The sequence below is a fragment of the Gracilinanus agilis genome, chromosome 1 (assembly GCF_016433145.1).
Source record: "Gracilinanus agilis isolate LMUSP501 chromosome 1, AgileGrace, whole genome shotgun sequence".
NCBI classification, from domain to species: domain Eukaryota; kingdom Metazoa; phylum Chordata; class Mammalia; order Didelphimorphia; family Didelphidae; genus Gracilinanus; species Gracilinanus agilis.
The window spans coordinates 738,811,787-738,821,959 of NC_058130.1; the positions used below are offsets into that span (position 1 = coordinate 738,811,787).

Sequence of the window (10,173 nt, forward strand, 5' to 3'; positions counted from 1 at the left end):
TCTCTCTCTCTCTCTCTCTCTCTCTCTCTCTATATATATATATATATATATATATATATATATATAATGATAGCTAGCATTATTTAGTGTTTCAAATGTCCTTCACAAATATATCTCATTTCACTCTCACAACAACCCTGGGAGGTAGGTGCTATTTTATCCCTATTTTACATGTGAGGAAACTGAAGCAGGTAGAAGGCAAATGACCTGCTCAGGGTCACACATAGTAGATATCTCAGGGTAAATTTGAATTCAGGTTTTCCTGAGGTTTAGCATTTTATCTACTGCACCATTTGGTTATGAATCCTACTTGAGACACTTACTAGCTGTGTGATTCTGGATAAATCAGTTAACTTCTCAGGTACTCAGTTCTTCATCTGTAAAATGACTTTGGAGGTTGCTTCCAACTCTAAATCTATGTCATTCTGAATTTATTTTATTTTATCATTATTTTTTTAAACCATTACCTTTCATCTTGGAGTCAATACTGTGTATTGGTTCTAAGGCAGAAGAGTGGCAAGGGCTAGGCAATAGGGGTCAAGTGACTTGCCCAGGGTCACACAGCTAGGAAGTTTCTGAGGTCATATTTGAACCCAGGACCTCCCTATCTGTTATTTCACTCCCAATAGGAGAGCTCCTTCACTCTGTATTGTCTGGCTTATTGTCTCCCATATATCATTTCCCCAATTTCTGTTTTGGTACTGATTTGGATAAATGGGTTTCTATGCTATTCTCTATGTGTGTTCATTGTGAAACTAGTATTACATGAGAAATGAGCCAAGTCTTGGCTATAGAGCCTGGGGTCATCCTTCCCCTTCAAATGACAAAATGATCAAAAGTTAGCTCAAACTTGATCATGTCCCCTAAACAAAAAAATATTTAAGGGAACAGAAATATAAAATTCCTCTTACACAAAAATGCTTACTACAAAATACCCACAATTTATAGCTACTATTATATGGGCTGATAGATGGGATGCCAGGCCTGGAGACAGGGGGTCTCAGGTTCAAATCTGACCCCAGTACCCAGAGGTGTCTGGGAAGCAGGTGGGCTTCTCAGGAGAGTAAAGGCTCTAGTATGCTACATTTTTATGTAATATATGAATAATATGACATATTTATTTATATTATTATATAAGTAGAAGTAGGATAGCAATATGGAAAGAGTCAGCCTTGAAGTCAGGAAGATATGAATCTAAATCCTATTTCTAACTCATATTAGCTAAGTGGCCTTAGGTTAGTCACAAAAATGTTACTGTATACTGTTTTTTTGTTGTTGTTTTTTAAACCCTCACTTTCCATCTTGGACTCAATAATACTATGTATTGACTCCAAGGCAGAAGAGTGAGTGGTAAGGTAGGCAATGGCGGTCAAGTGACTTGCCCAGGGTCACACAGCTGGGAAGTGTCTGAGGCCAGATTTGAACCCAGGACCTCCCATCTCTAGGTCTGGCTTTCGATCCACTGAGCTGCTACCTAGCTGCCCCCTTGTATACTGTTAAAGGGAGTTTACCTACAGAAGATTTTTTTATACCAGTGAAATAAGTCCAGTACCTATCTATATTTTATATTATATGGATTGATGCAAAAAACCCAAAACCTTTGCTAGAATATAATATTCATTTATTGTATTAGTTAGTGTAGCTTTGTCTATGGATAAACCACTTCAGATTCATTTGCCTAGTGGAGTGCCCATAAAGGGGATGGCTGATAGGACATTGGTAATTGCTGTGGCTCCTCAGAAGGATATTTGTCTTCGTGGGACTACATTTCCTACAAATGTGGTTGCAATAACAGAAAGTAAGAGGATTATTCTGATATTTCAAGTTTCTTTGAATAAGTAGGAGCCGTACTAAATGCCTCGTCCCACGTGAAGAAATAAACACACGAAGACCATTGATGCTCCGTTAGCGTGGAGATTTCAAATTAGGCATCCATGGTTTACATGTTGGTAAGTATGAGCTACGGATAAGAAGGCAGTTAATGTATCCGAGGTATAGTGTATGGCTAGGAAAAGTCCTGTTAGGATTTGAATGATTAAGCAGATTCCTAGGAGGGATCCGAAATTTCATCAGGCTGAGATGGTGCAGGTAGATCAGTGAAGGAGCGGTTAGTCATTTTCGTAAGTGGGTACGTTTTTCGTGGGTTGGTCGTTAGGTTTTTGTAGTTGAAATCCAACAATGATTTTTTATGCCAGAGGTTATGGTTAGAATCCACACTAAAATAATAAAAATGGTCATTATTTTCTTTCTCTATTACTAATTTTTGGGTTTGTGGCTTTTGCTTCTAAACCTTCTCCCATTTATGGGGGTTTCAGTTTGGTTGTTAGTGGTGGATTGGGTTGTGCTATTGTTGTAAGTTTGGAGGATGTATTTTTAGGATTAGTGGTTTTTTAAATTTATTTGGGAGGAATGCTAGTGGTTTTGGTTATACTACTGCTATGGCTACAGAAAGCCCAGGAATAGAAGGTGATTTTTTTTTAATATGATAAAAAGTACATATCTAAAACCAAGAACTAGCATCATTTGCAATGGAAAAATACTAGAAACTTAACTATGTAAGCTTTAAATTAATATCCAATAACTCCAAGTATAACATAAGATTTATTAATAATCACTTGAAGTAGAGGAAATAAAAAGTCAAAAGTAAAGCCTGAGTGAAGAGAAGTTTTTTCTGACCCTGTTCTGGGGAGAAGAGAGAAGAGGGGGTGGGGTTACATAAGCTTTTTTTTTTAATTTAAGATTTAAAAAAATTTTTTTTTAAACCTTTAACTTCTGTGTATTGGCTCCTAGGTGGAAGAGTGGGCAATGGGGGTCAAGTGACTTGTCCACGGTCACACAGCTGGGAAGTGTCTCCCACTTCCTCAGGCCGGATTTGAACCTAGGACCTCCTGTCTCTAGGCCTGGCTCTCAATCCACTGAGCTACCCAGCTGCCCCCAATTTAAGATTTTTTGAAGAAGAGAAACAGCATTTATTTTATTTTATTTTATTGATTAAGACTATTTTCCCATGGTTCCACGATTCATGTTCTTTCCCTTCCCTCCTCCCACCCCCTCCCATAGCCAATGCACAATTCCACTGAGTTTTACATGTGTCATTGATCAAGACTTATTTCCATATTATTAACATTTGCATTAGGGTGATCATTTAGAGTCTACATCCCCAATCATATCACCATCAACCCATGTGATCTAGCAGTTGTTTTTCTTCTGTGTTTTTGTTCCCACAGTACAAAACGTAAGGACATGATATGAGGATGAAAGTGGGATTCTGGGAAACAGAGTCCTGGGGTTCAAAATTCTAATTACACACCCAATAAACAAAAAAGTAAAGCAAAGGTGTTTCCTTCCTCCTTCTTATCTGATATAATTTTAGAAAAGCTAGCAAAAGATAGAAAGAAATCATAAGCATGAATATTGGCAAAGAAGAGAAAATACAATCCTTATTTGCCAATGACTTCATGGTTTATTTGGGCAAACCTAAGAGAATCAGTGAAAAAACTAACTAGGACAAATAAAAGTTTTATAAAATAGCAAGATGAAAAATAAATCCTCAAAACTCAATAGGATTTCTATGTAACAGTAACAAAGTCCAAGAAGAAAAACAACCACCAAATGTATATGATATCTGAATTATTCTACCAAGACACACTAACGACATATCAATAAAATTTTGAAATACCCTTGATTTGCATTTCTCCAACTAATAGTGATTTGAAGCATTTTGTCATATGATTAAAGAGAGTTTTAATTTCTTCAATTTCTTCATCTAAGAATTTCCTATTCACATTCTTTGCCCATTTGTCAATTAGGGAATACTTTGTATTCTTATAAATTTGACACAGTTCTTTATGTATTTGAGAAATGAGACTTTTTTCAGGGATACTTGCTATCAAAATTTCTTCCCATTTTATTGTTTCCCTTCTGTTTTGGTTGTATTAGTTAGTTAGTTAGTTGTATTTTTTTCCCCTAGAACAAGATACTGACAGTCAAAATTCACATCATGGGTCTGCAGGCTGCATTTAGCATTGTAGCAAGACAGAGCCATGAACCTAGATTGGTCATTGATTGGATCTTTCCCAAGAGCCACCATGTTCACTGGGGCTCTGACTTCTATTCTTAAGGATCCTTCTCCAAGACCTGTGGAAGAAAGGGTCATCCCAGGCAAAGGAGGAGATGGAAGAGCCTGGAGGCTTGAAACAGGAGTGGGCCAGGAGTCAGTGAAACCTCATACTTGTAGCTGATGCTTTTGGAATCCAAACCTCCAAAGAAGGGCATATGTGTCCTTCCAGCTGATCTCCTTTTCCTTTTAATCAGTGCCATTGTTTATATATATCACATCAAAAAAGAAACATAGACACCGAAACATTTTCTTTAAGGCCTCCACCATGGCAACCTGGGCATGGCAGGCAGGGTGACTCTACACCAACATGGTTTGTGCTGCGTAGGGAGGTGGGATATGGTGTGGATGTTCTCTGTGATGGGAAGCTCACTCTTCTGCCGTATATAAGCTGGTGCAGGTAGAGGTTTTGAGATCATTGAGACAGCTATACAGCTCCCTGGAGTCAGAGGTCCAGCCTGAGAGCCAAGTGGTGCCAGTGCTTCTCCACCACCAGGGCAAACTCATGGATCTTGTCAATCTTGTGTTTTGTCCAAACATGCATCTCTATTGTCTTCTGAGACACATTTAGGGCATTGGGTTTTGAGCTATTAAATGACCTCAGTTTTGGCAAAGACATTTCCTCTGACAGATCCAGGCATATGATTACCTTCTCTGGGCAATTGACCCTAGGAATATAGACTTGAAATATAGCCATTGGTTCTGGGTGGGCTCTGGGGGCTGTCATTAGCACTGGCTGCCACCCCGTCCCCCTCACTCTGGTTTCCCATGCTCTCTTGGCTGCTCAAGGCTCTTGGTCTTGAGGTGCTTCTGAGCTGGGTTGGATTTGAGTCCTCTGCTCCATCACTTGCTCTTCCTTTGGTTGTATTGGTTTTATTTGGGCATTTGGGCAAATTTTAATTTAATATAGTTAAGGTTATCTATTTTATATCTTGTAATGCTCTCTGTGTCTTGTTTGGACATAAATTCTTCACTTATCCATAGATCTGACAGTTAAACAATTCTATGTTCCCTTGATTTATTTATGTTATCATCCTTTATTTCTGTCATGTATTCATTTTGACTCTAACTTGGTGCATGGTGGGTATTTCTCTTTTGTTCATGCACATCTATGAAACTGGCTGATGTGACAAAAATGGAAAATGATCAGTGTTGGAGGGCATGTGGAAAAACTGGGTGAAAATGTGAAAAAACAGTGCTGGTGGAGTTGTGAACTGCTACAACCATGCAACCATTCTGGAGAGCAATTTGGTTAATTAACATTGAGGGGCGCACTCAGTGGGGGTTCATGAGGAGCAATAATGGAAACCACAGCCCTTTAGAGTTATTCTTAGGACCCTGAAGGAAGAAGCTACATTTTCCCCTCTAGGAATCCAAATTGCCAGTTACAAGGGTTGGAAAAGTGAGCTCAAAGAAAGTGCTACAGATATATTCAAAATACGTATCAAACAGACACAAGGTAAACTTGGAAGGTAAGACACTAAGAGCTGGGGAGACTAGGAAAGGCTTAATGTAGAAGGTGGCATTTGAGCTGAAGGAAACTGCAGATGATGAGTAATGGAGGTGAGGAGGGAGAACATTCCAGGCACAGGAGAACAGCCTAGTACAGTACTAAGAGGGGAGAGAAAGAACAAGAACTGATTAAGCACATACTATGTGCCAGCTAGATGGCACAGTGAAGTGTGCCAGGCTTGGAGCCAGGAAGACCTGAGTTCAAATCCTGCCTTAGATCTTTATTAACAGTGTTGGATGTCACATAATTCTCTTTGCCTCAGTTTCCTCATTTACAAAAGAAGGAAATGGCAGGCATTCCATTATCTTTACTAAGCCCACCTCCAGAGAAAGAACTGTTGAAGTCAGATGGATGTGGATAAAGCGTACTATCTTTCACATCAGAGTATTTATGGTTTTATTTTGGGGTTTTGCTTTTGCATGAGTGTGCTTTTACAACAGTGACCAATATGGAAGTGTGTTTTGTATAATAATAAAAATAAAACATTTAAAAAAAGTTAAAAAAGAAAGAAAACCCCAAATGGGGTCGTGAAGAGTTGGACACTAGCAATAAATTTCTTCCAAAATGTGTTACCACTTCATAAACATTACCTCACAAGAATTCTGAAAGTTAGGGGCTATTATTAACCCCATTTTGCTCAGAGGCACATAGCTAGAAAGTATTTGAGCTCAAATTTGAACTCAGGTCTACCTGACTCCAGGCCCTGTGCCAGCAGGTGTGGTAGAGTGTGCTGTGGAAGGAAAGGCAGATAAATAGTCTAGTTTGGCCACACCAAATAGGGTCTGGAGAGGAGATAACTGAGAAAACATATAGGTGGATCATCAAGGACGGTTGATTTCATGTTCAAAATATCCCTTTTGAAACATTTCCCTTTCTCTTCTGACTGCCATTCTTCTAGTGTGGACCCTCATCTCCTCATACCTAGACTATTGCAATAGCCTGCTGAGTGATCTCTCTGCCACAAATACTGGCCACATCAGTTCGTCCTTCATTAAACTGTCAAAATAATCTTCCTAAAGTGTGGGTTTGACTGTTATTTTCCCCCCACCCAACTCAAATTCCAGTAGTTTGTTATCATACCCAGAATCAAAAAGAAAATCAAATGTTTGGGGTGTAAAGCTGCCTCCCCCCTCTTCTTCCCTTTTACATTGTTGTAGTTATTGTATGTGTGTGTGTATACACACACAATAATTTTCTTGTACAGTATATATTTCTTGTATAAAATAGTATATAATTTTCTTGGCTTCGCTTACTTCATCTTCCTTCATCAATTCACATAGATCTTTCCCTGCTTCTCTGTCTATATTACATACATAATTTCTTCTGGCACAGGAATATTCCGTTACATTTGTGTAACACAATTTGTTTAGCCATTCCCAAAATGATAGACATATTCAAGTATTCCTTCCATCCATGTTGCCATCGAAGTTTCAAGAGATCACAGGTCAGCATAAGAAATTAAATGGGAATTTTTTCTGAGTTTTGCTCAAGTCATAGATGACACATAAAGGCCAAAAGATGACTCAGAAAAAGTTTAGGAACTCAATAACGCACAAAATACATGTACAGTATCATATAATATAAACATATTTTATCTTTCATATCATACATTTATATAATTTCTTTTTTTTGACAATGTTAAAACTGAATTTTATTTAAAAACTTTCTCCTTGAACTATTTTGTTTTGGCTAGGATAATGATTAGGACACTACTTAAACTTGGAATGTACTCAGAAAATGGTACCATGTTTTATATTATTTCTTTTTTAAAGTTGAAATAAGTAAAAAATTAAAGTTTGTGAAAAGAAAAGCCAGCAGATATACAAAGGCTTGAAATTGTTAACATTTACCTATGTATAGCCTCTGACCAAACACTTAACCCAAATTTTACAATAAGGCATCCCATAAATATATGCATCTCATAAAAGAAAAAGAAAAAATTCAGACTTCTCAGGTCCAAAGGGAGGGCCAGCCAAAAAAAATTTATGCATATTTTCCAGATTCTGTGACTTGCTCCTAAACCCCTTGATATGGGATACCTACACTTTGTTTCTAATTTTTAGCTATTACAAAAAGTGCTGCTAAAAATATTTTGGAGTATATGGGGACTTTTTTCTTATCAAGAGGTATATTCCTTGAGTATAAGCCCAATAATAGTTTGTGGTTCAAATGATATGGACATTTTAGTTACTTTATTTCCATAACTCCAAGTTGCTTTCCAAAATGGTTATAGCATTTCACAGTTTTACAATGTATATGTGCCTATCTTCTCACAACTCCTCCAATATTGATTGTTACACATTATCAGGGTGTGAGGTGACATTTCTCTTATTATTAGCATTTTTATGTAGTTGCCAAGTGCTTTTGTGAATTTAATCATATCTTTTCACCATTTTTCTGTTAGACTGGCTAGTAGTTATATCTATAGGTGTGTATTTATATCTATACCTATATCTATCTATCTAAAGATATAAATACATTTTTACCCATTTATGTGTATAAATGTGTGTATATGTATTTATTATTTATTTTAGATAAATTTTTATCAGAGAAGTTTAATACAAAGATTTTTTTTCCTATTTGACTATTTCCCTTATCCTTAGATGCATTATTGATGCCTGTGCAGAAGCTTTTCAGTGAACAGATTATGGGATTTGTTTTCTTACCCAATCTGTCCTTTTTGGGGGTAACTTTTTGTCTTAAATAATATTTTTATTTTTTCCAATTAGATGTAAAAACTATTAAAAAAATTTTTTTGAGTTCCAAATTCTCTTCCTCCTTTATTTCTTCCTTCCCTGATACAGTAAGCAATTTATACAGGTTATACATGTGCAATTATGCAAAACTTTTTCATATTAGTCTGCTGGATTTAAAAAATCCATTTATATTTAAAGAAGTTAGGTTTATATTTTCCTCTATCAGTCTCTAAAATTGTTTCTTTAATATTATGATCCCCCCCCCCGCCCCCCAACTTCTGCTCTAAACACAGTATTATGTTCCTTCAGTTATTTTAACTTTTATTTAAAAAGTGGCCCTGTTCCCACTGGTTCTCTTCCCCTTCATCCTGATCACCTCTTCGACTTTGTTTTCTTTAGCGTTTTGCTTATTAGTTCTTTTCTGATGTTTTTACTTGGTTTTATATTTCTGCCCACTTTTCCCCCTCTTGATGGATTTCCCCTTTCCCCCTTCAGCTAGTCTTATTCTATTCATTAGTTTAAATATTTCTTCCTTCTTCTCCTCTCTTTTTTTCTTTCTTACTTTGGCAGCAGTCTGGAGAAAAATTTGTGCTAGAGTAAGAGTCATAAGACAGGAGGATCTATTAGAAGGCTATTCGAGAAGCGATAAAGGCCTCCACCTGGGCGGTCCCAGTGTGAGCAGAAGGAAGAGGAGGTTCATGGGAAAGATGCTGCGGAGGTAATTAGGTCTAGACGTGGCAAGTGATTGGCGAGGGTGGTGGCGGGGGTTGAAGTGAGTAATCGAGGATGACAGGGTTGCGAGCTTCAGTGTCTTTGGGATGACGTCCTGGGGCACAGAAGGGGTGGATCTAGCGGGGTAGGGAAGATAATAAGTTACATACTGGACACGTGGAATCATTGATAATTCCACTGTACGGTCCAGACTTGTCTCGCGCCTTCAATCTGGGAGCGGCTGATTGGCTCCTCCTCCCTCCCTCTCGCCCCCTAACCCCGGAGGTTCTGATTGGTCCCGCTGCTCCTCCTCCTCCTGCTCTTCCTCCTCCACTTCCTCTTCAATTATTTCCACCCCCCACCCCACTCCGGCTCTCCAGACACCGATTGACCCGTAAGACTTCTGCTTTCCACCGCCCTTCCATCCGAAGTGTTGATTGGTCTCGTCCAGGCTCCGCCTTTTTCCTAAGTTGGGGGAGTAGGGTGCAACCAGGCCTTTCCGTATTCCGAACTCTAAACTCAGATATAAAACAATGAAACCACGATTCCCATTCTTAGGTGCCACAGGCAATGACATATTGGAAAATCTGGATGGATGGGAAGGAGTAATGGAGACTAGCTTAGCACATTTAGCTGCATAGATTGCTGCGGGCCTGGAGCCTTGACCTGGGGCGTGGCTAGGGAAATAACTACTGGCGGCCAATCAAGTACTCTCACGCCTGTGGGCAGGGAAGGCCGCGTGTCTACGGATGCTGGGATTCGTAGTTCTTTTTTAAAAAAGGCCGCTCCGCGCAGGCGCAGGCGCAGTCTGTAGGCTAAGGATGCGCGCGGATTTTAGTCGCCATTAGAATAGCACAGATTTAGGGACCCGATTCCGTGTAGAGGTAGGTCTGCGTGTGATCAAGCCCAGCAGGGCTTTTACAACAGGTACATGGAAATCTAGGCACTGAAGGAGGGATCGGGGCGCAATATTTGAAGAACGGGGTGACGGCCTCTGAGATTTCTTGGTCAGTGAGGCCGCTAGAGTGAGGGGCCCCTGAAGCATTAAGGGGCGGGGCCGCTGGGGGGAGAGGCGTGGGGGGCGGGGCATCTGGGAGGGAGAGGCATCCAGGGGCAGGGCCGCTGGGGGAGGCCTT

The 10,173-nt window shown here is 39.2% G+C and overlaps 2 pseudogenes; both read right to left on the minus strand.

Moving 5' to 3' along the window:
- Positions 1-1,568: 1,568 nt before the first annotated feature.
- LOC123256823 lies at positions 1,569-4,090 on the minus strand (annotated as a pseudogene).
- Positions 4,091-4,152: 62 nt separating this feature from the next.
- On the minus strand, positions 4,153-9,614 carry LOC123256824 (annotated as a pseudogene).
- Between the last annotated feature and the right edge of the window lie 559 nt (positions 9,615-10,173).